The 27,532-nt window shown below is 50.7% G+C and overlaps 1 long non-coding RNA gene across 3 annotated transcripts in view; it reads right to left on the reverse strand.

Moving 5' to 3' along the window:
- LOC121357101 overlaps positions 1 to 27,532 on the reverse strand; it is a 68,094-nt gene that overhangs the window by 19,320 nt on the left and 21,242 nt on the right. For all 3 annotated transcript variants that reach the window (XR_005955683.1, XR_005955684.1, XR_005955682.1), the window contains one exon: positions 3,255 to 3,343. This is a non-coding gene — a long non-coding RNA (uncharacterized LOC121357101). The remainder of the gene's footprint in view (positions 1 to 3,254; positions 3,344 to 27,532) is intronic.

A 27,532-nucleotide genomic window follows, 5' to 3' on the forward strand; every position in this document is an offset into this window, starting at 1 on the left:
TGTGACAGCCAGGCATTTGTGCAGCAAGTGCTGTCACAGTGACACTTGGAAAATGCCAATGTGGATACGTTCTCCTAATCCCCCCTAATGGAGGTTAAAGCCTGGCACAAAGGCACTCTTATCACTGATCGGGACACTAATAACATTTGCATTTTTAAGTTAAATATAGTAAGTAAAGAGTAAGTCTCCTCCTCGCGGCTTCGGCAATTAACTCAGCCTCGGAAGGATGAAAGCCGAGCGGAGATTCCAGCCGGCCGGGCTCTCCCCCACGGCGGGTCAGCATTCCCGGAGCTCCCACCTCCACTCTCGGTGCTCTCCGTGTCCCGGGATGGCACCTGCCAAAGCCAGATCCTTCCGGGGCTTTCACACACTTTTACAAGTAGTTTTGCTTCGGATGGACAGAACTCTTAGGGTTTTTTTTTCTGCCCCACGGTGCCAGCTGGGCTTGGGGCTCCTGTGGGAATTCCTCCCGGACACGAGCCCAGCACGTGTGACACGGACATGCACACACACGCTCTCCACAGGAATTTCTTAAGGAAAAGAATAATTACAGGTGGTAAACTGTTACTTTTCCACATTTAAATAAGAGACCAATTAAGAAGACTATGTAATTCAATTCTGGAGTGAGTGCCACTGAATTCAATTTGTTTCAGGTCAATGAATATAATGTGAAGTTATTAACAAAAAGGTCAGGGACTGCATATAAAATATACACACATGACACAGGCAGAGTAATTAGTACACATTTCACATGTTCTGCTGCTCAGACATATGGTGTAGAAAACCTGAGCGGGATTAGATGATAATAAATGTTCCCCTCTCCCTCCCACCAGCTCCCTATTTAAATAGGGTTTATGGCTATTTCCCCGGTGTTCCTGGGATCTGCCGGAGGCTGAGGACCCACAGCCCACACAGCAGCTCTGGGCAAAGCTCCCAGGAAAGCTGGGACTCTCCCAGGGTGAGAGATCCCCATGGAGCAGCTCAAGCCACAAGCCAGCACGTGCTGGTGCAGGGACAGTTTTTGGGGACCTCGCTCCTCACACGCTGCTCGTCCCCAGGCCATGCCAACAGTCACACCTTTGTGGTGCCCTCACCAAGAATTACTGTGTTTCTCCATGCCTGTTTGCTACAGGTGCACACTCAATGTGAAGTTACTGCATTAATGACAATAAAACATTCAAATTATACAGTTAAGTGGTGGTTGAATTTGGAAAAGTCCATGACACACATTAAAAAAAAAAAAAAAAAAAAGAAAAAGAAAAAAAAGAAAAAAAGGAGGATAGTAAAGCCCCAAACACCTTTTTGGCCCTGAGTCTGAGTATTGGACACCTGGATTCTCTTGCAGGTAAAGGTAGGGGAGGAACATGAGGACTTGGGGAAAATTCCTCTGAAAGTTACAGGAAGAAATCCCAAGGTATGAGAATTTTGCCCTGCACCAGAGGTGCTCTGGTGTCCAGTCAAACCTGCTAGGGATTCTCTGCTGGTAAAGGATAACCCAGATGTTATGGTTTGTGTGTGCTCCAGCATTTTCCTTGGCATCCTATGTTCAGAATGAGATACACAACCCATTTCCCAAGTTATGCTTTACCTCCAGTGTGGCCTGATGTGCTAAGGAAATGAAGCAGCTTGTGTGTTTTGACTAATAATTACCATTTACTACTGAACCTGGGAGCAGAATCCTCAACTGGAGATATTTATTTTAGCCATCATTTCTGTAACCCATCATTTGGGTTTTGTACAGCTGGCTGCAGAAAGCAACAGGAAAAGCAGGAGGTGGAGAGCTCCAGGAATGGTAGGGACAGCCCTGGATGCAGACACGTTTAGGATTTGTCTGCAAAGAGGGAACTGTGAAGCAACATTGGCTCGTACAGGTTCAGGGGTGAATTACACCTGAGATGGGTGTCTTAATTAATGTTGCCTTGGCCAGGCATTCCAGTCAGGATCCCATCTCCAGAGCAATCAGCAGGATTCTCTGGGTTTGCTCCGAGGAGAGCCAGGTTAGTGCTCACGGGACAGCCTGTCCTTAAATCAGGGAGAGGGGCCTCGTGAGGTCTGCACTGGCCACAGCTCAGCTCTTCAGCTGCCTCGGCCTGTCCCTCACCCCATTCCTCCCTGCAGCAGCCCCTGGGGGACACCCCATGGGGATCCCACTGGGAGATGGGGCTGCACAGCAATCCCAGGCACGGCAGCAGCCACTCCCCGCAGGTGGCACCTCCCAGGCACAGCACAACCTCCCCGGGCTGTCGGGACGAGGTCTGATCAGTGATGCTGAAAATTCCCAAAATCCAGCACCCCATATTCATCCACAAGAAGAGGAGGGGACAGAGGAAGGACAGCTCAGCAGGTTGCTGAATATGTCATGTGGAGACGCCAAAAAAAAAAAAAAAAAAAAAGGCAAACAAATGATAAATCTATTTTGTTGTTAATTAAGAAATCATTCCCTCCTAACCGGCCCCTTTGCTCTCCCCCTGATTCCCTGGTCTTTAAAAGCACTAAAGCAATTTACTCTCCATTTTACTGTTTGGCTGTGTTGGAAGAGAACAAATAAATAAAAAGCAGGGAAACACCTACACGAAACCTTTGTTTTTTTCTTTTCCCCCCCTTTCCTTCTGAGCCCTCTCTTTCTCCACACACTAAAACCCCACGGCACGGGCTCCCCAAACCTCCCCACGACCGCAGCGGAGACTCCGCTGTCCCTCGCTGCCTCGGGATGGGTTTTTTGGAACACCCCAGGGATCTGCTCCGTTTTCCCAGCCGGGGGGTGGGAGCAGACCTCCCAGGCTGGGGCCACCGCGGCGGCCACGCGTGCAGGGGACACCGCGCTCCCCGCTCCCTGCCCGGGGGTCGGCGCCCCCAGCTCCGCAGCCTCTCAGCGCTGCCGCTCCCCGGCGCTCTCATTAACTGAGGATTGCGAATGGGTCAGCAGATCTATACACTTTTGTGTTCCTCGGCCCGCTTTATTTATTTCTTTCTTTTGCACGGTGCTGAATAACTAACCTTTCCCTCAATAGGCAGATTTAAAAAAAAAAAAATAGGATCCATCACACAGCAGCAGGATAGCCTTGCTCTGTTTTGACCTTTCTGAAATTAATTTCCCAATCTTAGCTTTCAAAATCAGAGATTGAAAAGACCTATTAGATCAGCCAATCCATCTTATCACTGGTACGGCAGCAAGCAGAGACCCCAGCCAAGTGCTTCTCTATGCAGGGAAAATATTCTGGAATAAGATGGGGCATGAATTTAAAGTGAAATACCTGTTCTGGAATATTCTGCACGTGGACACGTACTCTGGAATAACTGCAGCTGATCCTGACTTTACTCAGTTGACACCTGGAGCCGTTCACTGGAACAGAGGGGAGATAAAAAAATTCCATTTTAGGTTAAGAAGTAATTTTTGTGGGGTAGCTCCGGGAAATAATTCTCCCCCAACCCTTTTTTCCCAGGCAGGCTGTCGCTCACAGGGCAGCACCACTGGGAAGGAGAGGGATGGGTGCTCAGGGAAATTCCCCCCTGACCTGTGAGGATGTGGATCAGGACACAAAATTCTGGTCTGCAGCTGCTCCAGGAGGCTGGGATGTTAACAGGCACCTCTCCCAACCTGCAGTTTAGCTCCTTTTCTGGGAACACTGCTCTTCTCAGTGTGTCCCTGCTTTTCCAGACAGCAAAAAACTTGGGGTTAAAACCCAGTTTGTAGCACCCCAGCTGCCCTGGCCAGCACTGCCAGCCCACGGTGGGGGTCCCCAGGAAGGCCCCTTGGTGAAAGGAGTGCTCCTGCTGCCACACATCCCTCTCCTTCCATTCCCCTTGGAATCCCTGGGGCTCTGAATGTTGTGTTTTAATGCCAGCAGTGTTGATCTGGAGGGAACAGGTCACCACCCTGTGCTGACCTTGGTGTCCATCTCCACCCTGCCCCTCACTGCCCAGCAATGCCTGACAGGCTTGGACATCTCCAGTGTGGCATTCCCAGGCTCCTGGGGATGCCTGCGAGGTTTGGACGCACAGGGCAGCACCGAGGGCAATCCTGCTTCAGGAAAACGAAGCAGGCCTTGCAGCAGGTCTGGTCACACCACCCTGCCCAACTCTGGCCATGCCCCAGGTGGTTCAGGGAGGTGGCTCCAGCAGCACATGGAGCCCAGGTGTGGCCTGTCCTTGGCTGGAGTGACGCCACAGTCACACAGGGACAGGGAGAGCCACCGGCGACGCAGAGCCGTGCCGTGGCTGTCGCCGATATCGGTGTGGGAGACAGGAGAATGCCTTCCAGGTGTGTGGAAAGGAGCTTCTCCCCATGAAATGTGATGGGAAGGAACCTCTGCCGACACCTGCAGTGAGGGTGTGCGCTGAGGAGCCGGGAGTTACAGCAGCCTGGCAGTTTAAAGCCCTGCTGCATTTCCTATCAGCGCTGTGCTTCGGTGAGCAGCTCCGAGACTTTTCCCATGGAAACCCCCCTGTTCTGCCTCGGCAGCTCCTGCCCTGTGCACCCACCACGCCGGCGGGAAGAGCCGCCACCACCCCCTGCTCGGGGAGCACCGGGAGCACACAGCAAACTTTGGGCACTCAACAAGTCCTCTCCGCACACAGTCAGGGCCAAAAGATCAATATTGACACTTTAGATGATTTCTCTCAATTTGTTTTTTCTTCAATTGTTGGGGCAAAGTTCCACTTTTCCAATATCTTGGGTTCTCGGCTAATAGAAACAAATAAAGTGAAAGCTTCTGTCCACAATGGGTGAGGAGCATCCATTGTCAGCAGGCGCTAATCGGATTAAATTGTCTCCTGGCTCTATTGCTCGGGGATAACTCACTCCTAAATTTTTTCCCATCTCAAGGGGATGGGCCATTGTTGCCTTTCCCCCACTCTTTTTTTTCCCATTTAAATCTGACAGATAGAAGGAGGAACGGCTGGAGCTGACGGCGGTGCCTGGGGAACAAAGAGCGGAGCCCAGCCCGGGGCTGGTGCCGGCCCCCAGGCCCTGTTCCCGGCCACAGCCGCTCGGGCATCGCCGCCGCTGCCCTCTGGAAAACGCATTTAAAGCCCGGACGCGGCCAGGCAGGGGGAAAAAAAAAACAAAAAACCTGCGGCTGTCCACGCTCAGGTCGCTCCCCATTAGCATTTTAATCCGTATCCCTGGCGCAGCCCCTTGGAAGGAGCGGCGGCAGCAGCCGCGTTCCGGCCAGCAGCCCGAAGAGAGAGGCGGCCTTAAATAATGCCACCTTCGGAGGGAGGCCCCGCCAGCCGCCAGCTACATTTTGCCCAGAGTCTGATAATTTTCAAAGCTATTGGCAACCTGGGAATTTTCCTGCCTTATCACCAGGGCTCAGCTAACTTCACTAACACTAATCAGAGCTGGAATCATTCATTCAAGGATTGCATGATCATGTTTTTCTTTAGCGGTGACAGCTGCCTGAGCCGCATTAGCAATGCAGATGAGTCAGCCTAATAGGTTAATGCAGAACACGCGAAAATTAGGTTTAATCCCCAGTGAAATAATCTAACATTTTCACATTTCTTGATGTTGGGATAGAGACATTGGTGGTGACTCAATTAGGTGTAATGTAGATCAAAGCAAATTTACCTTCTGGCTGAACCTTCCCCGTAGTTTAGATAGAAGAATATAAGGGTTCTTTACTAATTGGCCAATGGCTGTGGGGAGAATTACACGGAAAGTGCAGGAATCGCGCCCGGATCGGGGTCTGGAGCGGGGCACGGCCGGGCTCTGCCAACAGAGCAGCCCCTGCTCCTCTCCGCGCTCGCAAATGAAGACGTCTGGGGGCTCTTCTGTAGTTTTATTTTACTCCCCCCGCCGCCTCCCCCATTCGTTTTTAATGTCCCGTGCCGCAATATCCCCGGCGAGGTTTGAAAGACCTTGTGTGATAAAAGGAGCGTATAAAGGAGAGGAAGAACCCCACCCACCGGTGCGCGCCCGTCTAATGTTTTCATTCCCGGGGAATAACATATCAAACAGCAATCGCTTTCAGTCATAAAGGGAGGGGAACAAAAAATTACATGCCCTCAGTTGCCAAATTATTTTTTTGCCTTGACATCTTAATTCTTAATCCTTGTGTGTGGTCAAATCAGCCTACTATAGACAACCAATCAAGCAATTATTCCTAAATTATATTTGCCCAGCTCACATTGATTGGTTATTCTTTTCTTATTGGGTAAGCTCATTAATTCCGAGCAGCTTGCTTATTATGCTTTCCACATCATTTTCCTTCGGAGCCTATCTACTCACACCAGCCTGCTGATGTTTCAAGATGCCACGCAGAAAAAAAAGGCCGAGTGATCTATTGCATTGTCTCTTCCAGCAATTACAATTCACATTGCTGATTAACTTTGATGTGAAAACTAATGAGATAAGGCAAGTTATCAAGGCGGACCTGATCGTCATCTCATTTATAGAGCATTTGCCATCAGTGAATGACAAAAACTAATGAAGATGTATCTGACAGCAGGCTGAGCCGCGGCCGAATTTCGTTTCTCATCAGCGAGTGCTCTGCTTCGAACTCATCAGTCTATCTGAAACATGTGGAAATTAGCTTAATAATGAAAACACTTCATCCAAATAGACAAATGTTTACATTAAAACAGCTACGTGATAAATAGATGTTAAAGATTTTATGCCTTCTTGAGTCTAAACAATGGAGCACAAAATATGTTCTCATATTCACTAAATCATGCCCATAAAGCTCCCTCCCCACGTGCCGCTGCCGTACCTGCGGGCTCCCCTCTCTGTGGCTCACGGAGATTGCGGGGCTGCGGCTCCGGCGCTTCGGGCTCCAACTCAGGGATGCCCGTGCCAGGACTGGGCAGGGAGAGGGGGGCTGGCCCTGCCCACACCTGGGGCACACGGCTCCCAAAAGCAGCTTTTTTTTGGTGCTTTTTTACTCAGAGGTGCTGAGCTGTACACTGACATTTACCCAGCGTAGAAAAGGGATCCGGTTGGCCCCCACGGAGTGTAAAGTACAGACATAATTCATGCAAACACAGCAACGTTTCTTTCCTGAGCCGTCACCAAAAAGCCGCCTGCAGTATCAGTCTAGTTTAGAAATGTTGTGATAAAAGGGAGGCAGGCAGAGCTGCTCCCATTTTTAATATTGTGGCTTTGGTATCTTTATTTATGAGAGACTATTTCATATTTGTCGGGCACTATTTCACACGCTTCTGCTATGTCCAAACGTATCCCCAAGATGTTTTCGTATCTGGAACAAAATATTCCTCCACAATACTGGTATCAGAACAACACTGTTTTTAATAAAAAAGACAGGCATCTGCAAGGCAGAAGGGTGAAACTCTCGCTTCAAAAATTATTCTAAAAACTGCGATACTTCAATTAAAATAAAGAATTGGTAAAATATTCTCTTCCTTTACCATGATATTTCCCTCTCCCTGAAAAATCTATACGGACAGGCTATAAAGCATTGCCTCCTCCAGGAAAAAACCCAAATCCAAGCAGGTTATCCCCAACGTAAGAGGAACTTTAAATTTGATTTAAAAAAAAATATTATCCAAGTGGACTGGAGAGAAAAAAAAAATTAATAAAACAACCTAAAAAAAAGAGAACCTTTGCAGAAAAGGCACAGGATCTCCTATAAATCCCGCGCAGCGATGGCTCCGTGCACACACGTGGAAAAGCCGGCTGGGCTGCCGGCGGGTCGGGCGCAGCGCCGAGGTGCCCCCAGCCCCTTCCCTCCGCCCGGCACTCCCCGCGTTCCCTGGCTCGGCCGGGAGCACATCCCGGGGGCGGCCCCGAGCTGCCCCGGCCCCGGGCTGCCCCGGCATTGTGCGGCGCAGATTAGCCCGCACAAAGGGCCCGCATCCCGGCTAAGTTAAAAGAAAAGCCTGCTAGGAAGCGCCGGCGACAAATTACTACTTCAGCGCTGGATTAAATGTAAAAGCCCTTCACAGAGCTGCAGATAAATCCTGCGCGCTAGAAGGAACCATAAAAGTACTTGCTCAAGAGCTACAGGCACAAGTGGAAAATTGACCCCAAAGATTTTTTTTTTTTTTTTTAAAGTAGCCGAAGTTTATAAAATTTCTGCCGACGCGGGGAGAGGGTCTCGGCAGCGCGGCGCTCCCGGCTGCCGCGGCCGGGCACCGGAGCTGGACACGTCTGCGGCCACCGGAGCGAGCATTCCGTGAAATCCCAGCAAGGTTTGCTTGGTGCCTCGGAGGGCTTTTGCTTTGTGTGTCTCTTGTTTGTTTGATTTGCGTTTTGTCGGGTTTTTGGTCGGGTTTTGTTTGTTTGGTTTTTTTTTTTCCCTTTTTTCCCCCCTTTTCTTTTAGCCAGCTAACGAAGCAGAATGGTTTCGCTTCCACCCCTCGCAGACAGAGCGGGAAAGCACTGCTCCCATCCTCACCTCCCTTTTCCCCGCGTTCCTCCCAAGCCTGCCCAGCACGGCCGGGATGCTCCGAGCGGGCAGGACGCCGCCGCCGCCTCCCTCCGGTGCCTGACAACACGCGTCACCTGGGCACGGTTCTTCCCTCTCTGGCTGCACAGCCATTGTTTTACATTTCTGGAGTGCCAGCCCGGCCACGGCAGCGGCCCTGTTGGCCGCCCGGGTGTGTATCTACGTGTGCCCGCACGGAGGGACGGACGGCGAGAGGAATGCTGCTCCTCCCTCCCCCTCCCCGGCCTTTATCCCGGCCGCCTATTTTAATAAATAATTATAGGCAGCTAAAGGATTTGTTCATTCCAAAAGGTCTCCCCTTCACATTTCTCAGAGGTTCAGCTCAAGGAGACACCATGATAATAAGGCTGACTCGGGATCCCTACTCCACAATGTCATTATGAGCTACCATTTAAAATGGAAAAAAAAAAAAAGAAAAAAAAGTCTGTATATACCTAAAAGCATTACAAGGTTAGTGTCTCAGCTTGGGGAATATTTAATGCTGCTGGGAAAGCAACACTGCTGTTCTGAGGAGGAGGAAAAGGGAGAAAAAAAAGCCACAACGAGAGAAAAATCCTTTCTGAAACACAAGCCTAGAAAAAAGATGTTGGGAGAAAAAAGATGTTGGGAGCGAGCACGGAGATCATTTGCATTTCCAATGACTAGGACTAATCCTCCGCTACCACGTTTATATTTTCTTATTACTTTTCCTAATTGTCTCCTTTTTTCCGTTTTTTTTTTTTTTTTTTTTTGCTTGTAGCTTTTCCTCCCGTCTCTGTTCCCAGCTCCTCAGCCCGTTATTGTCTGGCTCGGGGCTGGATCACCCGGGGCTGCTCCAGCCCCTCCACTCTGCCCAGGCCCCAAGCTGGGAAAGCCTGGGTGCCCCACACACACACAGAAGAGCCTGGGTGACCCGCCAAGGAGCTTGCCACTGTTAGGGTTTGTTAAGAAACATTTCTGGGGGCAAGGAAGGGCTTTTTGTCTGGTGCCTGGGGCATGGCGCAGGCAGAGAGCAGCCTCAGTAGTGTCCCATCCCCTCAGGATTCCTGTCACCCCACAAAAGCCGCCTTGGGCTGGCCTGGGACTGGCAGGGAGTGGAGAACAGACCGGCCTGAACCTCTCAGCAGAGAGACAGCATCCACCCGGGGGGCTGTTCCCAAAAACCCGTGCTCCCCGGGCAAGGAGCACGGTGTGATCCCCAAATCCCGCTCCAGAGGCTCTCAGCTCCGAGCATCGCCCAAAAACGGGTCTGTGTCTCACCCCCAACTCACAGCCTCTGTCTCTGATGAGGAAATTGCACAACTAAATGCCTGCTCGAGACCAGCCACTAAACCGCTCCCACAGTATTAGCCTAAAATTTGCTAATAGTGGCTCTTTCACATAAATTAAGTGATAATGAAAAAAAGCCTCCCTTTGAATTTATATATATTTCAGCAGAGAATAATGTTTTATTTAAAATAGTTACAGCGTGCCTTTTGATTTGGAGTTTAAAGTAAATAATATTTGTACATCTAAAACATACTCAAGACAAATGAAAAGCCTCTAGATGCTTTTGTATGAGATGCTGAAGAGCTCTACAAACTTAAAAGCACAACCTCAATTAAGCCCATCTTCATCTGGAAAAAAAATTAGCAACTGAAAGCTGAATATATTAGATAATGCACACTTGCAGGAGAGCATTCTCTTAGCAAAAAATTCTTGATAACCAACCTAAAGCTGGCCTTCGAGTTGCTCGATGCTAATTTTGTTTGAAACTGTTTAACTAACTCTGAATAGATATCCATATTCAACAAAGACATAATTAATGGCAACCTTTTCTTCTGCTTAGAAGACATCATAACAAGCAGAAAAGTACAAAAAGATTTTTATAGTAACTAATTTAAGGACAAAGGGTTGACCTCTAGCATTTCATTAAATAAATGGAGCGAATGAAAGAAGAGTGACAGTATTCATCCTTGTTCAATTCAAGCAGCCAATTTCAAAATGCAAATCATAATCTGCAGATGTTGGAGCCTGATATATTTTTTTAAAATATCATTTGTTCAATTTAAGAACATCAGACATTTGAATTTTAAATTAAAAAAAAAAAAAAAAACAACAAACCAAACCAATTCCCAGCTCCAGGTTTAGGCGCAGCGTGACTGCGCGCTCGGAGCCGGGGTCTGCCGGGGCTCTCCTCCCTCCCCACCTCCCCAGCCATTCATTTTAGATATTATTCTTCAAACCTTTTAATGGAGAAGTTCTGCTAAGCTGCACATTATTCCTGATTAGCACAGCTGGCCGGTGCTGCTGCCTCTGCAGCCGGGGATGACCGAGAGCAGCTCCAGTGGAGCCCGGCCACGGCTCCATCCTCCCTCCCCACCTGTGGGCACCCTGCTCCCGTGGCCAGGCCGTGTCCCACGATGGATCCTCCCTGGATGTGCTGCCATGGGGCTGCTGTGGCACAGGGAGAGGTGTCCTGGCTCTGGTCCCCATGGGCGGCAGAGCCCCAGAGCTCCTGCCCAGGGAGGTGACCAGAGCACAGGTGGGGACAACACAGGAGATGAGCTGACTGTGAATTTGGGAGCAGAACCCCAAATCTCCAGAGCCAGGTTTTCTTTCAGGTTTCAAGGGAAAGGAGGAGATTTTGTCTGGACCATGGATGATCTGCAATCCTTTAGCAGGGGAGGGATGAAGTCTCAGTCCATCTTGGCACACACTTGTTCCATGGGGCTCTGGGGAAGCCAAACGTGTGCCAAGGCACAGGGGGGAGCCCGGGGCAGCAGCTCCAGGTCAGTGGGCATCACACACTGCGCTGAGTACAGACCCACAGGAGGGCTTCCTTCCTCATTCCCTTCAATCCCCTGGGAGGGAAGGAAATTCACCTTTCTCTCCCGAGCAAAGGAAGCTCAGTAGTGACATTAAGGGACACTTTTAATGTGCCCAAGGAGACCAAAGGATGCGTGGCCACGCCTGACACAACAGCAGCATGAGTTCTTCCCATTTCTACACCAGCTCTGACAGCTGTTTCCAGGTTTGCAGGGATAACCCACAGGGCCTGGCACTGCCGAGCCTGGACATGTGTGGGGTTTGGTTTCTCCCAGGAAATGGCTCTAGAAGTGCCAAGGAAATGGATGTTTGGAAGTGTTTTTGGAGAAGCATGAGATTTTAAAATTTATTTTGGGCATTGAAACACACAGAAGTTTCTGGCCTCACTGAACTGGGCTGTAGGGCACAGTGGACCGACACTGACATCTCCTCAGCAAGCAATTCCCTTCCTTCCTTAATAAATAGAAAAGATCCCACATTCCCACCAAAGGGCCCCTAGTTACCGCTAAGTTACAGTAAAGCACAACCTCTGCAAAGGCATGTATATTAATTAAATTGCTGCTGATTAGGACCCATCAGAGTGCGCAGAGAGGGACTGAAATAAAAGCCCAGGAGCATCCCTGGGGAGAGGAGAGCAGCAGCTCAGCCTCACCCCGAGCAGAGCAGAGCCATTTCCGAGAGGCCAAGCCCAGTTTTGTCCCAAGCCCTTCCCAAAGGCCACGAGCCCGAGCCCATCCCGGCCCCAGTGGCGCTGGGCACGGGCAGGAGGAAGGGCAGGGTTTTGCCAGCCCTCCTACACAAACAGACCCTGCAGCTGTCGCAGGGCAAAATAAATGACTTCCGGAGGTTACGGAGAATAAATGAATCCATTCAGGCATGAGTGAAGGGGACATTGTTTTCCCCCTCGAAAAAAAAAAAAAAAATCCCTCCCCAACAACCTATATATTAAGGTATCAATGAACAACAAATTCATTCAGTTATGACACAGGAAATCTAAAGCAGAATGGGCTGCAAAACAAACTCGATTTATCTGCGCCACACACGCAAGAGGAAAAAATGCCTCTTGTTGGCTGCTCTGCCAGGGCTAGGGCTCCTCTCGAGGATTCCAGCCACACACAGAGTGTTTTCTGCCGGTGCTTTAGCGGTGGCTGCGAACTTCTGAGATTAAGATTGTTCCCTTAGGTTTATCCTCTTCAGGGACAACGAGTGCACAATACGCCTTTGGAACGCATTTAAAGCCAGGCTGCAGATGCACATAATCTCCATCCTCCTGCACCACAAACAGGAGATGTGGAGGTTTGGGGTTATTTTTGTTTTGTTTTGTTTTGTTTTGTTTTTTTTCAAAGGAGAAGAATTACTAATTCAAAGAAAAACCGAGTTTTCACTGTGGAAAGCTTCATTTTTATATTAGAAAAGAAGAGGCAAAAACTAAAAGGCGGGTTTGAGCCAGACTTGATTTCTCAACACAAGGCAGTAGCTCCCTCCTCTCCCAGCTCTCAGAGCAGCCCCGAGCCCACCCAGGGGACCCCATCTGCTCCACCACACGTCTGGGCACCAGGGGACACCCTGACCCCGGGAAGGACAGAGGGACAGTGCCCTTCCTACCCTTGGCACCGCCACGGACCCGCTTCCCTGAGCCCACTCCCCTTTGCTGTCCAGCACTACAAACCCGAAACGTGGCTGAGAAACAAAGCCCATCCTCCTCTTATTTCCGAAACATTTATGCTTAGCTGTTTTCCCCGAGTAAGGTTAAAAAAAAAATCTCTTAAAAATGAGTGCAGCGGGTCAATCCTGCTGTAGAAATGGAATTGGTACCCAGCTGCAAGGAGCACTCGGCGTGCAGGGGAATAATCCAAAAGGTTTTAATTAGGCAAAGCAGCAATAAATGAAGGAATATGAGCTTGGATGAGAACACTCAAACGTATAAATAACCGGGAAAGGCGAGATACGACGACGCTTGGAGGGGGAGATCCCCCTCCTGCCAGGGAGCCCCAAAACAAGGCAGGGCACAGCGTGCCCCCTCCCAGCCCCCGGGGGCTCTGCAGGAGCAGCATCCCGGGCGCAGCGGGGTGCATTAATGCGGAGCACATCCCCGATCCCATGCGCACGGCCAGCAGCCCACCCCTTCCGTCAGCCGGTGACTTCCTCCGCGTCCCGGACAGCTGCACGTCTGTCCGGCTGCGGCTGCCGAGCCCGTGCTGCCCGCGGTGCTCGGCTCCGGAGGGGTCCCCGACAAAGGCGGGATGCGCCGGGCGCGGGGCTCCCGGCCGCTCCTTAGGAAGCAAGTCACGCTCCCGCGACAACTGCTCCTCTGTGCCTGTTTGAACTGTCCCTCCCAATTAGCAGTAATAAGGGACTCTGTAAAGATGAGCAAACACAGCGCATTCATTAGTCCCGGCGGCCCCCGCCCTCCCTGCTGGCAGCCCCGGGAGATCCCCAGGGCACCGCTCCCGAGGATGCCGAGCGCATCCCGCCCGGCCCCAGCGAGTGCCGGCAAAGGCAAATTAATGACGAGTCGCTCGAAGAGTTTGCCCGGAAATTATTTTATTCTGCCCAAGAATTGATTACTCCCGGCCTGGAAATATGTCCAAATCAATACACCGAAGCTCAGGACAAAAAAAAGACATGCTCTAGCCCCATTTATTTATCCACTTTTTTGAGGAATGGCACATAATTTACTGGGTCGGAATTGCTAAGCCTTTCCAGAGCGAGGACTAATGACCAGCTGTAGGAAAGCAATGCCTCCCATCCATCTCCCAGGCGAGTCACGAGTCCCCACACGCCCGCTGGTGATGACCTTGGCAGTGGCCAAGACACCCACGGTGACAGAATGTGCCTGAGGCCATCATCAGGCAGATGGATACAGAAGGGAAACATGTGGGTCGAGGCACCCACCAAAGGAAATGCTTTTAAACCTCCCCAAAAGGATGACTGGTGCCCAGGAGAGAGTCCCTGCACACCGTGTTCCTCCCCGGCCAGCTGGAAGCAGGCTGGAGCCACCAGCGATGCTCAATGTCCACCACAAACACTGGAACAGCTTGGGCAACACCTGCGGCCGGGCCTCAGCACTGCAGGACAGTAACCTGCGTTACCCAGGGTGTGTGCACTCAGCTCCCCAAAGCAAATGGCATGAGGGACACCACGGGACAAGGACACTGAGCCCCAGGCCTGGGGGAGATGGCAGCAAAGGCTCCCCGCTCGCCTTGCGGGTGACACGCGCCCGCCAGTGCGCCCCATTTGCCAACGCTCTGCATGCTCCACGGGGTCCTGCATTTTCCAGGGCATTAAACCCTATCCCCCCTCGGAAAGCTCGGTGGCAGCTGTCATGCTGCTCACGGGGGGTGGGCGGGAGGGCTCCTGCTGCACACCATCAGTGTCACTCCCGAGCTGTGGCGGGTGAAGGACGAGGTGGCCCCGGCGGCCCCGGGAGCTGCCAGCACCAGCACTGAGGTGCAGCCACAGCAGCACACGTGCATGGACACTCACGGGGCCTCCCGTGCACTGCCACCCATGGAAAGGACGCTTCTGACTGTGTTAAAACAGGGGAACTCAAACCTTTCTGCTTGCTGTGAGCCCTTCAAGCAAACATCTTCATGTAAAAGAGGCGTGAAGCAGCAGAGCACTGCAAAAATCCAAATCCAGGGCTTGCTGGCTTCCCCTGGCAAACCCCTTCCTAACCAGGCTGCTGCAGACATCTCTGAGGGCATTGTGTCCTCAGGCCTGGGCAGCCTTGGGCTGGCAGAGAATCCCCCTTGGCCCCATCTCACAGATGAGAGATGCCAGGGCAGGAGAGGGAGCCTGAGGAAAGAGCAAAATGCAGCAGGGTTTGCAGCAAACCTTGCTGAACCCCAGCTCAGAGGCAGGGCAGGGAGAAGAGTGAGTTTGCACGCAGAGAGCCCAGCCACTCTCTGCCTGCCTGGCACTGCTGGCGAGCCCGAGCCCCCCAGGCTGAGCCCACGGCCAGGGGCTCCGGGCCAGCCGGGCAGGGTGGCTGCAGCCCACACCCTCCTTCAGCTGCACTTGGCTCTGCTCACCGAGGATTTTTCTAGACTGAAACACTGCTACTCCCCCATTCAGAACGGGAACATCTGTGAAAAGGGATCATTCATAATAAACTTGTGAGTGCTGGGTAGGAAAAAAAAAATACTTGTCCCGGAAAACAACACTGCCTTTATTTTTCGGTGCGGCCGCCTGAGCCTGCAGCAGCCTGGTGGGTGGGGCAGGGAGGGCTGGGGGGCTCAGCTCATTCCCCTGCACCCCCAGCCTGCAGAGCTCCCCAGGCACAGCCTGGTGCAGCGGGACAGGACAGCAGCACCGAGGGACACACGGCAGGGCCGGGGCCCCATTCCTTCGCTCGCCTCCCTCACAGCCCGACAGGCACAAATCCCCCCGCGTGGCAGCAACACAAACGAGTTTTATTGCTCAATAAAATATTTGAAACAAAATAAATGGTTTTGTCAAACACTATATCTCCTCAAATAATAATGCACCAGCTCACCAAGAAAAACAACCGACATTCATATTCTGTGGCAAAGGTTTATTTCGCCTCCCGGAGGAGAGGGGAACGGGCATCTCAATTCGGAATTCAGACACTGTATGGGAATACAGTAACTATAGTTCTCAGAGGGTTTGTGTAAATGCCAGCAAAACAAACCCCAAATCAAATTTATTAGCTGGTGGAGATCTCTAACAATCTTACACAGTGACTGATGAAGCCGTCGGGGGATTCCTTTCAACATTTAGTGATTTAAAGCCTCTACAGAAACTTCATTGTCTGCTCCAAGACAGAAAGAGTTCCTCGGTATCCAGTGCTGCTCCGACAGCAGCACTGGGGTGGGTGATATTGCCAACGTGTGCTTTCTTTCATCTGGAAACATTACCGGGAATCCTAACATCCTGTGGAGTCCTGTGGAGCACCATAAAGGGAGGAAGCACAAATGAATTAAGAACTGCAGCCTGTGTCCTGAAAGGCCTGTCTGTATTTTGATGGCAAGGGTGGGATGTTCACTTCTGCCCCAAGCATGCTTCCAGAAACAACATGGATGTCATTCCCTGTCACTCCCCACATGGATCAGTCACTGGACACCTGCAGTCTGCTCGGTATGGACAGGGCAGAGCCGCAGGTTTTGGACACAGCCAGCTCCCACCAAAGCGCTGGGCTTGCTGTGCCACGGTGGGTCAGAGCTGCTCTCTGGGAAAGCACCAGGACTGGGAAAGCAGCCGGGCTCTGTCAGAACCCAGCACATCCCTCTGGGTGCCCCGGATGGCTCAAAATCCTGGCAGGGGCTCGGAGACCCTGGCAGGAAGCCAAAGACACTTGGGAATTCGATCTCAACCCATGGAGCAAATTACCAACTTTATATGAAGAATTACAAGTCACAAAAGTTTAAGTAGCATAACAGTAGTTGTCACAGGGTGAAAGGTGGAATTGTGAAGAATTTTACTATGGGGGTCTAGGGGGACAAGATGGAGGGATTTGGGCGTTGTCCTGTTCTTCTCCCTTCTTCATCCTAGCCTCCATCTTCTCGGTGATGGTAGCACTCCAGGACTGGTTTAGGGTAGAAAGGCACTGTCTAATATATGTGATAGGTATTGGGACATAACTGTAAATATCGAATAGGTAGTCTGTAGTATAAAAGACACCACCAGCCCGTGGGAGGGCAGTGTGCCTCAGACTGACCTGCAGAACAGACCTCGGCAGGCCAGACAGAAAATGTTTTAGATAAGAAATAATAAACAACCTTGAGAACAACAGCTGAAGGCTTCTGACTCCTTCTTCCACAGCTGGGTTGGGGAAAAGAGACTTTTAATACATCTCGGGGTCAGCTTGACCACAGGAGATCCCGAGAGGGCTCCACTCCAGGAGGGGCAATGCCCTTCCTGAGGATGCCTGAGGGGAGGAAGGTGAAGGTGAAGGCACCCGGAGCACCCACAGCAGGCCAGCTCCCACAGCACTGCTTTTAAAAGCAAACCCTGAAATGCACAGCTCTAATTGCCAGGTTTTTTGTCATGCACGCTCATCACTGGGTCATTTGCATTTTAGCTGCTAAAATATCAAGGGGATGTTACTTAATCAATCACCGCAGCTCACAAAGTCCTAAGTGAGAGAATATTTTTTGATTGTCTCAGCTTGTATCTAAACATCTCACAAACCCGCCAGCCAGTTCTTCATTTCAATTAGGGCAATGCTGATCGTTAGCTAACTAATAAGGACCAATTTTCTGTCACAACTATTTCCTAATTAAATTCAAAACAGAGATTTCTAACCCAGATGGTCAGCAATGCTACAGATTTGTTTAAATTTGGTATCACAGTAACAAACTACTAATTAGGGTTTGTAAATACGCCAATTCCCTCATGACTTAGTTGTTAGTAATGCATACAACCGGTTTATTAAAGCACTAATTGTGTCTGGCTTTACTTGGGCCTAACACATAATCCACTTATCACATACTGGTACCAACTCATTTTGAAGGGATTATGAATGAAATCATAAATGAGGTCTCGCATCCCTTTCCTGGTATGCTTAATAAAGGTTTGGTGTCATATTTAGATGACATATTTAGATTTGCTTCCTCTGATGGAGAACGGCCCCGCAGTGACGCTGACGCTCCATTCTCCAAAGGCTGCTTGACGAAAAAAGTTTCTGCCCCAGCTCCACTGGGCAGCAAATTGTCCCAGCAGCCAAGCCACTCGAAAGGAGCTCGGGTGTTTCCCAGAGAAAACACTGAATTGTTTATTTCCCGGGGCTGGGGCTGGCACTGGGGGCTCACAGGACCCCCGTCCCTTTGCCTGGAGACCCTCACGAGCCTGGACCACCTTCCTGTAGAGGGATGGAGGGCACCAAACCTGGATTCCCTCCTGCCCTTGCAGAGGGACAGCCCTCTGGAAAAGACCCTGTTTTTTAAGGAGGGCTTTGTTCTGAGCAGCCCAAATGAGTGATACCCCGCAGCCGGGGCACTGACGCCCCTCGCCGCCGCGGCTTTATCAAGAGTGCACAAAGTAGGAAATAAATGATAGATAACTGTGAATTGCAAGGTTATGTAAACATGGAGGGGGTTCCAGAAGAATCCTATTAAACCATAAAAGAAAAGCGTGGATGGTTTATCACATCACTAAGACCCAAGAATGCATTAATAAATAGAAGAATAGATAACGAACCGTGGAGTACAAGGCTAAACTATCTGCTATTGTGAGGATCCTGTGACAGTAGAAACAATGAAGGGGAAGAAAAAAGCTTTGTTGGTCTGCCACCAGAACCTTGTAGTGTATCTTTTATAGCCCATTTTTAATGAATTCACAGCACCTATCAGTTATTCTCTGCCCAAATCCCTCATTTTCCTCCCTCTTGAATGCAAATTCCCATGCTGCACTCTGCCTTCACCATGACTTCCCCTGTTAAACTCGGGGGCTCTCTGGGTTTCAATGGCCTTTCAGCCACAGCCAGAACAGGTTTCTGCTTTCATATTTCCAAAGGGTTTTCAGCAGGGTAACAAAAGTGGGGCTTAATGCAAAGCAGGAGTACCTCTGAGCCCTGCTGCATCCTTTGATTCTTCCGTGACAGGAGGGTGAATGCTCAGACAGGTCTGATTCAGCCCAGAGTGATGATGCCTAGACGTGCCTGCAAGGGAAAAAAACCCAAACCCATGAAAGCTGCTGCTCCTCTTGCTGTTTTCCAGCCCTCTGCAAATAACACTGAGAATTGTTGGAGGGGACTTCATATTAATCCAAGAGATAGTACCCTTTTTGTAGACACTACTGAGACTCACTAACAGTTTATTTTCACTGCACTGAGGGGGTTTTATCATTAAATAAGGACCTGGGATACATTTACTGTAGATTACTTTTATTTTTACTGCAGCGTCGTTAGGTACAGAGCACTGAGGAGACAGGGCTGACTACCACACGCTCTGCAGTAAAACCCCTCAGTCCTGCCTCCAGCAGAATCCAAAATCCTGATCGATTTCCACGTAAAAAATCCCAAAGACTCTGTGCTGCTGCACTGGCAGCTCGGTGCAGCACTGACATCTTGCAGGAGCACAGACTTGACAAGGCTGGCAGAGGCAGGAGAGGGTCTGTGTTAAAGGTGGGGAATGTGGCACAGCACGATGGATGCCCAAAGTTTCAGAGTTCTTTTGGGGGCAAACCCCACCTGCAGCAGGTCCCCAAGGAGCCTGAACTGGGCCCAGTTTGAGGCTCACACCGGGAACTCCTCCTGCCTCCTTACTCTTCACATCCCCAGAGGATGGGGCAGGTAGGCAGGAGAAGCCAGCTGCCTTTCCTCACTCTGAGAAAATGGAATTAAAGAGACCTGAGTGAACCCCAAGCAGTAGGCAGAAATCTGGATTTGCCTTTTTCTGGACTATCCCCACTCGAGATCCCAGCAGCTCTTGGTGCCTGTCCCACCAGCATATCCCTGTGAGCTTCTGGGGGATCCTGCAGGACAGCCACACCACAGGGTCCCTTGTCCCCGGAGACAGGACAGGGGGCCACCTCCCCTCTCCTTTGCTGGGTGCCAGAGGCGAGGCACAGGCAGGGAGGAGGCTGCCCTCCCTCCCCTCAGGCTGGAGCCTCTCTTCTGACCAGAGAGGAGCAGAGAGCAGGCGGCCGCTCTCCCAGGCACACTTCAGGCCAGTGAGGAGTACAGCCGAGTGCTCAACAGGCTCTGGAAATAAGTGGAAGTCAAATAAGTTTGCCACTCTTTGTCCCCCTTTCAATATCTAGCTTTGATCAAAATCCTTGGATACTCAAGTGGTTGTTGACTTAATGTAGTAATGAGACATAGCCTTAAGTGAGGCCATTTCCGTGCCCATTCAGGCTCTCTGAGAGCAAGGGATGCAGGAGGAAAAGCCTCTCCTGGTCTCTGGGAGCTGCAGCAGAGCCCAGAGCAGAGCTCTGGCTCCCAGGAGAGGTAGCAGGAAGGCCTGGTGGCCACAGCTACACGAGGCACACTTAATATCCTTTTTGTGCAACAGAGCCTCGCTGGCATGGTGCTGGGTGACACCAAGAAATCCACTGGAAACGCCTCCTCCAAAAGCTGCAGCAGGTGGCCGACTCCAGCGGGGCCTGGACACCAGACAGCATTGTCACCATCGTCTCCTCCTGGAGACCACTGGGGAAGAGGGTGGCACCATCCCAAGGACATGGACTGGATGGTCCTACAGGCCCTTTCCAACCGAAAGGGCTCTGCGATTCCCTGGGGCAGGCTATCGAGCTGAGCAAGGCAGGAGGGAGGGAAGAGCCCAGGAGCCCTGAGAAAAGTAAAAATTCTCCAGGTGACGGGGAGCAGCTCAGCCAATTAGGATTTTAATTCCCCTCGTTATGCACAGCCAGTCAATAAATTCTGCACCAAGCAGCTGCTCTAATTGTTAAGCCCATTAAGCCCTACATCTGATAGGCGGGCGGGAGGGGCTGCCACGGGGCACAGACGGTGCTCCTCGAGATATGAAACATTTCCTCTCGTGCATCTGGGTCACCCCACCCAGCCCCACTCCGAACGGGTATTTTATGGAGGCAGCGAGCAAGAATTTATATAAATATCCTGCCAGAGACACACATACCACATATGGAGAGAATAAAGAGGTGGCTGGATGAGATGCGGTGAGGGAGCGCTGGCGCTGCAATGGAGCAGGAGAGCGGAGCTGGAGGGGAGAGTCCGGGATGGAGCAACAGGATTTGGGTGTCTGAAACGGAGGGAGATGGTCCCAAAGAGCTGGGCAAGGAGCCAAGAGGGAAGAAAAGCAGGATCAGAGAAGCAAGGAAAGAAGAAAACTCCTGGAGCAGTATGGCAAGCCCGGAGAGGGCTGTCTGCCTCTGAGGCGGGCGGAGGCCAGGAGCCACAACAACAATTCCTGGAGTGAAGGGGCAGATGGCTGGCTCGGAGGTATTCCCCCACTGCAGAGATGAAAGGCAGGAGAGAAAAGGGAATACACTGGGAGTGGAAAAGCCTTTGGCAGCCAAGACGGTTTTGCTTGTTAATTGGCAACAAGCTAACACATTAATTACAAGCTAACACATTAATTACAAAGTTACTGGATGGTCAGGAAAAACACTGGCAGCGGAGCAATTCGCATTCCTCCAGAGACTGAACAGAGCCTGCTCTAGGAATGCTGCCTCTGCCCACCCACATCCAGGATCTGAGCACCCCAAGGCCTCAGAGCCAGGCAGAACATGAACAGGGATTAAAAACCATCCCACCTTCAGCTGAGATCTCACTCATCTCAGATTAGTGTAAAAGATTAATTGCAGGACATGTACATCCAGCCAAAATTTATTCTCTTTTCATCCCTTAGACACAAATTTGAAAACAAGCTGCCCACTGCACAGCAGGAAAGCACCAAGGCTCTGCTCTCCCTGTCAGCTCCACAGCGACAGGCCCTTAAGCCATGATCAAGGCAAGGGGCACAAATGAAAGTTTGCTCGACTCTGTGAATGCACTGGCTGCAATGAGCCTGCTTCTCTAATCCTATCCAGCCCCAAAACGTAATTTCCTACTTGGAAGGCTGGCTGGAGCCATTCATGTCTCAGTCCCAGCCAAAGCCCAGTCTCTTTCCAAAGGCTGTTCCTGGCCTGGAAGCCAAACACGGGTTTATTGTCGGGAATCAAACGCGGCCTTTGGCACATGCTGGCAGTCGCAGCTCTCCAAGCCCAGCACACGGCTCCCACAGGGCAGGGCCATGGCACTGCCCGGAATCCCAGTGCCAGGCTGCGGGCTGGGGGCTGGCCAGCCCCAGCAAAGCCCCTAGGACTTCCCCCATGTCCAGCACAGCCCCCTCTTCTCCCCAACCAGCCAAAGGGAGACACAGCAAAGCTCCGGACAGCTGCTGGAGCACCACTATCAGCAGTGCCCCCACTGATCTCAAGTGGAAGCCCTTTTCCCTTTTCTCTGAACCTCCCAGCAGCTGGAAGGTTGGTGCACTTTGGTTTGGATTCAAAATCTTCTTCCCGGAAGGAGCTTGTGGGTTCAAAAGCTCCAGTATTAGGATGAAATTCTTCCCTGTGAGGGTGGTGAGGCAGTGGCAGAGTTTTCCCAGAGAAGCTCCATGTGTTTATTGCAACTCCTGCAAACAGCACTAATAAGTTTGCTAATAATGGCACAGATCAGTGGCTGCTGCTGGTAAATTAATTAGGAACAGCATCACTGTGCTCTGATTAGTTGCCATCCTTCCACCTTGTAATTTTGTCACCAGCTCACATTTCAAACGCCACTAGAAGCCCACTTGAGCAAGCCCATCCAGAAGGGGGGACCTGCAGTGCTGAGCACATGCTCAGAACTGAGAGAAAATGGCTTGAAAACCTTCAGAGCTTGTCAAGGCCAGTTTATTCAAGGTAATTAATCTGTCGTTTTAAGAGCATTATGTATTTCCTGCACAAACCAGCTGGCAACACGAAGCTGCTGCAGAAGCATCTCAGTGTAGCGGGTCCCAAGAACACGAGGCTCAGGGATCAGCCTTTCCCCTCCCAAAGCACGGCTTCAGCTGGAAATTCATGATTACGTGGATTGGCTCCTCTCCCTTGCCTGCTGGGGTTTGAACTCAAGGCTCTCTGTTTCCTCGCAACTGTGAGCACCTGCAATTAAGTGAAAGTTTTAATTCCAAAGGCCACTGAACACTCCAGATCCAAGGAATGAACCTCAAAGGCTGCAGTGACAGGAGCCAATACTCCAGATCTGGAACTGCAGCCCTCACCACCTCAGCTGTGGCAGCAACACAGATGGGAGCACAGAAATCTTTCCGTCACTTCTGATTACCCAAGTTAATAATTTAGCAGGAAATGGGGTTCCTGTGGGCCATTAGTATTAATTATTCCGCGATGCCCCGCCCCTGAGGAGAGACTGAAGACACTGTGACGCACCCAGTGATGCACTGATGTACCTGCCTGTCCACTGCCCACCTGCAGGAGAGAGAATTTTAATTGCCTGGGACCAAAAGAGCCTTCTGAGGTTCTGGGGGAGCAGGCAGCAAACCCTGCTAGGGCCGTTCAGATGCTCGGTGCACTCGTGGTGCAATCCCCGGGTGCCACCACAGCAAATGGAGATCAAAAGCAACAATAGTCTGCAATCAAGGATATCTGCATAATAGTTTTCCTGAAGGATGTTTGTGCAGGTGAGCGAGGAGTAAAGCATTGTTTCATCAAATGGTAATTTCCTTGTATCTCAGAGAATGAATCCCATTCGCTCGCCGGGGTATAATTCAATTAAAGGGGAGAACCCTACGCCAGGGAATGAAATCTATCGGTTTGACTGCGGTGCTGCAAATCACACCAAGCAAGAAAATGGCATTTGGTCCTGACATCATGATTTATTTCCTACTCAGAATCTTATAATTCTTACAAGATAAGCCAAGACGAGAAATTATCACGTGTGCGTGGGGGTCGTGCCTGATCCTCTTTATTTTCCCTTCCCAACTGCAGGACTGTGTGTTCCAGCCTTATCTTTGAAGAGGCCAGTAAAGTAAATGGAAATATTTTACAGAGGCCAAATAACCCTTGCTCTGCACCCATGGCAGGTTCAGGCATCGCCAACATCCAGCCACATCCAGCATGGGCCCAGAGAGCCCCACTGCTTCTCTCCCCCCACCCCACTCCCCTTTCCTCAAGAGGGTAGTGAGGAAGGAATGCTCTGCTCCATGGAGAACTCTCTCCTCTCTCCCACCACAGCAGCTTGGGAGTGTCAGGGGAAGGCTGTCAGCTGTCCTGCCTGGATGAGGCCCCAGCCTGGAGCCCTGCCAAGGGGAGGCTCTCTGTCTGCCAGCCTAGGGACACTGCCCGTGCCCCAGCTGTGCCCAGCCCACCTCGCCCACCCGCATTCTTCTCCCCTCCCTTGGCAGCTGCCTGTAAGGGCACCTCGGCTCATCTCCTTGGCTACCAGCAGGAATGCCTGGGCAGGGGATGTGCTGTGGTGCCTCTGCCCTCCTCAGTGAGCGTGTCAGGAACCCTCATCCATGGACAGTCTGTGAATTCATTGTCCTCCCAACGCAGCTCAGCTCTTGGGCTGCCCATGTCACAGCCGCCCTTTGCACGGCACCGGGGGGAAGCCGTGGGCAGCATTACCAGACACACTTGGCTTCCTTCAGAGAGACTTTTCAGCTAATTGACCCTCCTCCTCCTTATTTGCTTTCGGGATCTTAAAATCTTCCCCCTCTCACCATCAGGGGAGCATCTTTTCCTCTCCTTGCCCACACTCCAAATTCCTGAGCACAGGTAAACAGACATCCATTCCAGCCTGTCAGCAGGCAAGGAAAGCTAATTAAAGTATTTGTAGCACTGCTGGATGGTATTGCAATCCTCTGCAACTGGATCAGAAAGCTGTCTGGCCAAAAATAAACGGCATTTGAATTTATTGTATTTTTACTGCATGCAGTTTACCCCTTTACCACCACTCCCCATAACATCTCTATCAGAAAAGTGTCTCCACTCCACAGAAGTCTCTTCTCACAGACCTTCCTAAAAGGGCTGTGTGTCCACACAAATCTGACCTCCCGGTGAAGGCTGTTTTCTCCCAAGTGCCCTAAAAACTGTGCTAACAATGCTTCCAGCTGTGCTGGGGGTGGACAGGCAGGCTGGGGAAGCTGCAGCAGAGGACAAGCCACCCCAAGGTGCGTCAGAGGAACAGATGGGTGACAGTCACCTTGTGCTTTGCACTTCACCTGTTACCTGCCCGCGCTTTTCCCTCTGGGAGACGCGGCTGCACCGAGTAATTCCAAGTTCTACCCCTGAACCAAAAGTTCATCTGAGTTTGAGAACAAAAGCAGTGCTGTTTCTCCCTGCATGCCAAGGACTACGACTATTGAAAGGGTTCCTCACTACAGGCTTGTCACTGTCCCCACTTTAATCTCCTCTGCTCCCTGCCTCCCTCCTGCCGCTCCAGAATGCTTGGCCAGGCCAGCAGGATGCTCTGGGCGAGCCTTGCCGGGGAGCCCACGGCCCCTTCAGGTCCCTAACAAGATCATCACCTCCTGCCAGAGAAGAAACTCCCACCAAAAATAATTCTGATATCCAAACCCTGTTACCAACTGCTCTTTGACACAAACGGCCTCGGCAGCCCCAGCAGATCAAAGGTGCTGCCTCCAAACACCTTTCTGGAACTCAGGTTTCCCTTTCCACAGAATTTATTGTGTTTGTCTGCTGACAGAATAAGGCAAAACCCGCAAACAGCCATTTTTAAGACACCCTGAGCATTTCAGGAGCCGGGGCACCGATGTCACACACATTAACAGCTGGTGACAGCCCAGCGCTGTCACATTAGTCAGCGCTGCAGCAGACAAGCATTATTTGCCCATCAGCCTTGAAAGCTATCGCCACGACCTGGGAAAGAGACAGAGACACGGAACACATGGCTTGGATGGAGTCACACAGAGCATCGTTATCGAAGTGAAAAACAGCTCGTTTCCAAAGCTGTTGGCGGCGGAATTCTAGGTTATCCAGGTTATCTCCTGGCCCGCACAAGGAAATCTTGGTGCAGCCATTATCTGAGAGCAAACTGGTTCTGTAGTTTGCAAAATTAATAATATTTAGCCTGCTAGTTTCCGTAGTAACCAGCCTGCCATCCCTCCCTGCCTGCCCGTGGCAAGGTCTCTGAAGCATTTCACATTGTACTTATCCATTTTCTTGCTCTCACCTCGCTCTCACCTTTACTTTCAGCGCAGAACGCAACACAATCCACCGCCACTAAAGACTAGGCTGAGAGTCAGATTAAAATTATCCCTGTTTGCCCTGACCTCTTTTCTCTGCAGGTGAGAGTGTCCCCATTCAGCAGCTAAATGAAGCAGAAATGATGGAGTGTTTGTTTTCCCTGACTTTTCCTCAGCTTGCCAGTAAATTTACAGCCACGAATATGAAGTGTTAATTTAATGTTCCCACTGAGCATCTCATTGTCAACAAAGGCTTCAAACCCTACGAGAGGAAAAGGTTAGCTCATGCAGAAAATGACCCTTATGGCTTGATTGCCTTCTGGTCCAGACTCGCTGCGAGCAGAAAGCGGAGGGCTTTGACTCGCAGCTTAATGCATTTGATGGCGATAAATGGGAGCTCTCTGCCTCGGCGCAGGGACGGAATCACCTGTAATGCTCACTTATTTGTCCGCACAGACAATCTCCACAGCCCCAAAGGGAAGTGGCCTCGTTGCGCCCCTGTTCCCCCCTCCCAAAACTAATTTGACAGAACTGAAAAGTTAAACCCTTCATTATCCCCCAACTTCAGCGGAAGGGGCTTGCCGGCTGTAGATTACAACAGGACAAATTAGTGGTGGCGTGAAGCATGAAATTGCTTTCTTCACTTGGCGCTTCAAAACTTTAAGGCCTCGGCTCTGGTGATGTGCAAAAAAAAAAAAAAAGTTCTTCCAGGGAGGAGAAAGAAAGAAAGAAGACGGAAAGGAAGGAGAGAAGGAAGGAGAGAAGGAAGGAAGGAAGGAAGGAAGGAAGGAAGGAAGGAAGGAAGGAAGGAAGGAAGGAAGGAAGGAAGGAAGGAAGGAAGGGATAGTCAAAAGCCTCCATGGGCTTTTTGTGGCAGAATTATACATGCAGAAGGCTTCACTACCAGCACATTTAGTTACTTTCCCTGGAAAAAGGAGCTTAATACTCGCTGTAAGTAACATTTACAGAACTAATCTGAGGACCAGTTGGAGCATGAGCAAGAGCCACTGCATGGTTTGTGCTACACTAACCCTGCTTGGGACCTTTAGGAGAAAAAAGAAACCCTGAGAGTGGTGTGGAACAGGATACAACAATTCAAAAGAGACTCAAATACCAGGATTTATTTTTCTTACACGCTAAAACTAAACGTGGAAGCAAGACAGAGATTATGACACATGCTAACGCACACATGGTGGGACTATTCATTGGGAAACCAAGAAAAACCCTCTATTAGCAGCCAAAATATTAAAAAAAAATAAACATCCCAACCCCAGCCAGAAGCTACTGACTCAAAACCCACAAAAATGCCTTTCCACAAGCTTTTCTGAAAGCCCAGTACCAGAGGGGATTAATTTGGGTGAAACCCTTTTTTGCACTGCTGGCATTTGGACTTCCAAAGTCTATCTGGAGTCAGAGGTATAGGTAAAAGAAAATGTCACCAACTGGCCCAGCAGTCTGCAGCCCATCTCTCAGTGCTTCCCAAGGCAGACAGGGATTTCAGAGGTCACAGCTGAAGCACTGGCATTTCATCAAGGACCTAAATTACACAAATGAGTCTCTAACTCATCCGGCTGGCTGTGCACCTGCTGGGAAGCAGCCCCTCCCATCCCACATGAACACCACTGAAATCCCAGCTCCAGGAAAGCCAGGGAACAGGAGAAGTTGATGGGGCTCACAGGGACACAGAAGCATTCATGAAGTAACAGC

Source organism: Pyrgilauda ruficollis, unplaced genomic scaffold (assembly GCF_017590135.1).
Source record: "Pyrgilauda ruficollis isolate IOZ18807 unplaced genomic scaffold, ASM1759013v1 scaffold31, whole genome shotgun sequence".
Lineage (NCBI taxonomy): Eukaryota > Metazoa > Chordata > Aves > Passeriformes > Passeridae > Pyrgilauda > Pyrgilauda ruficollis.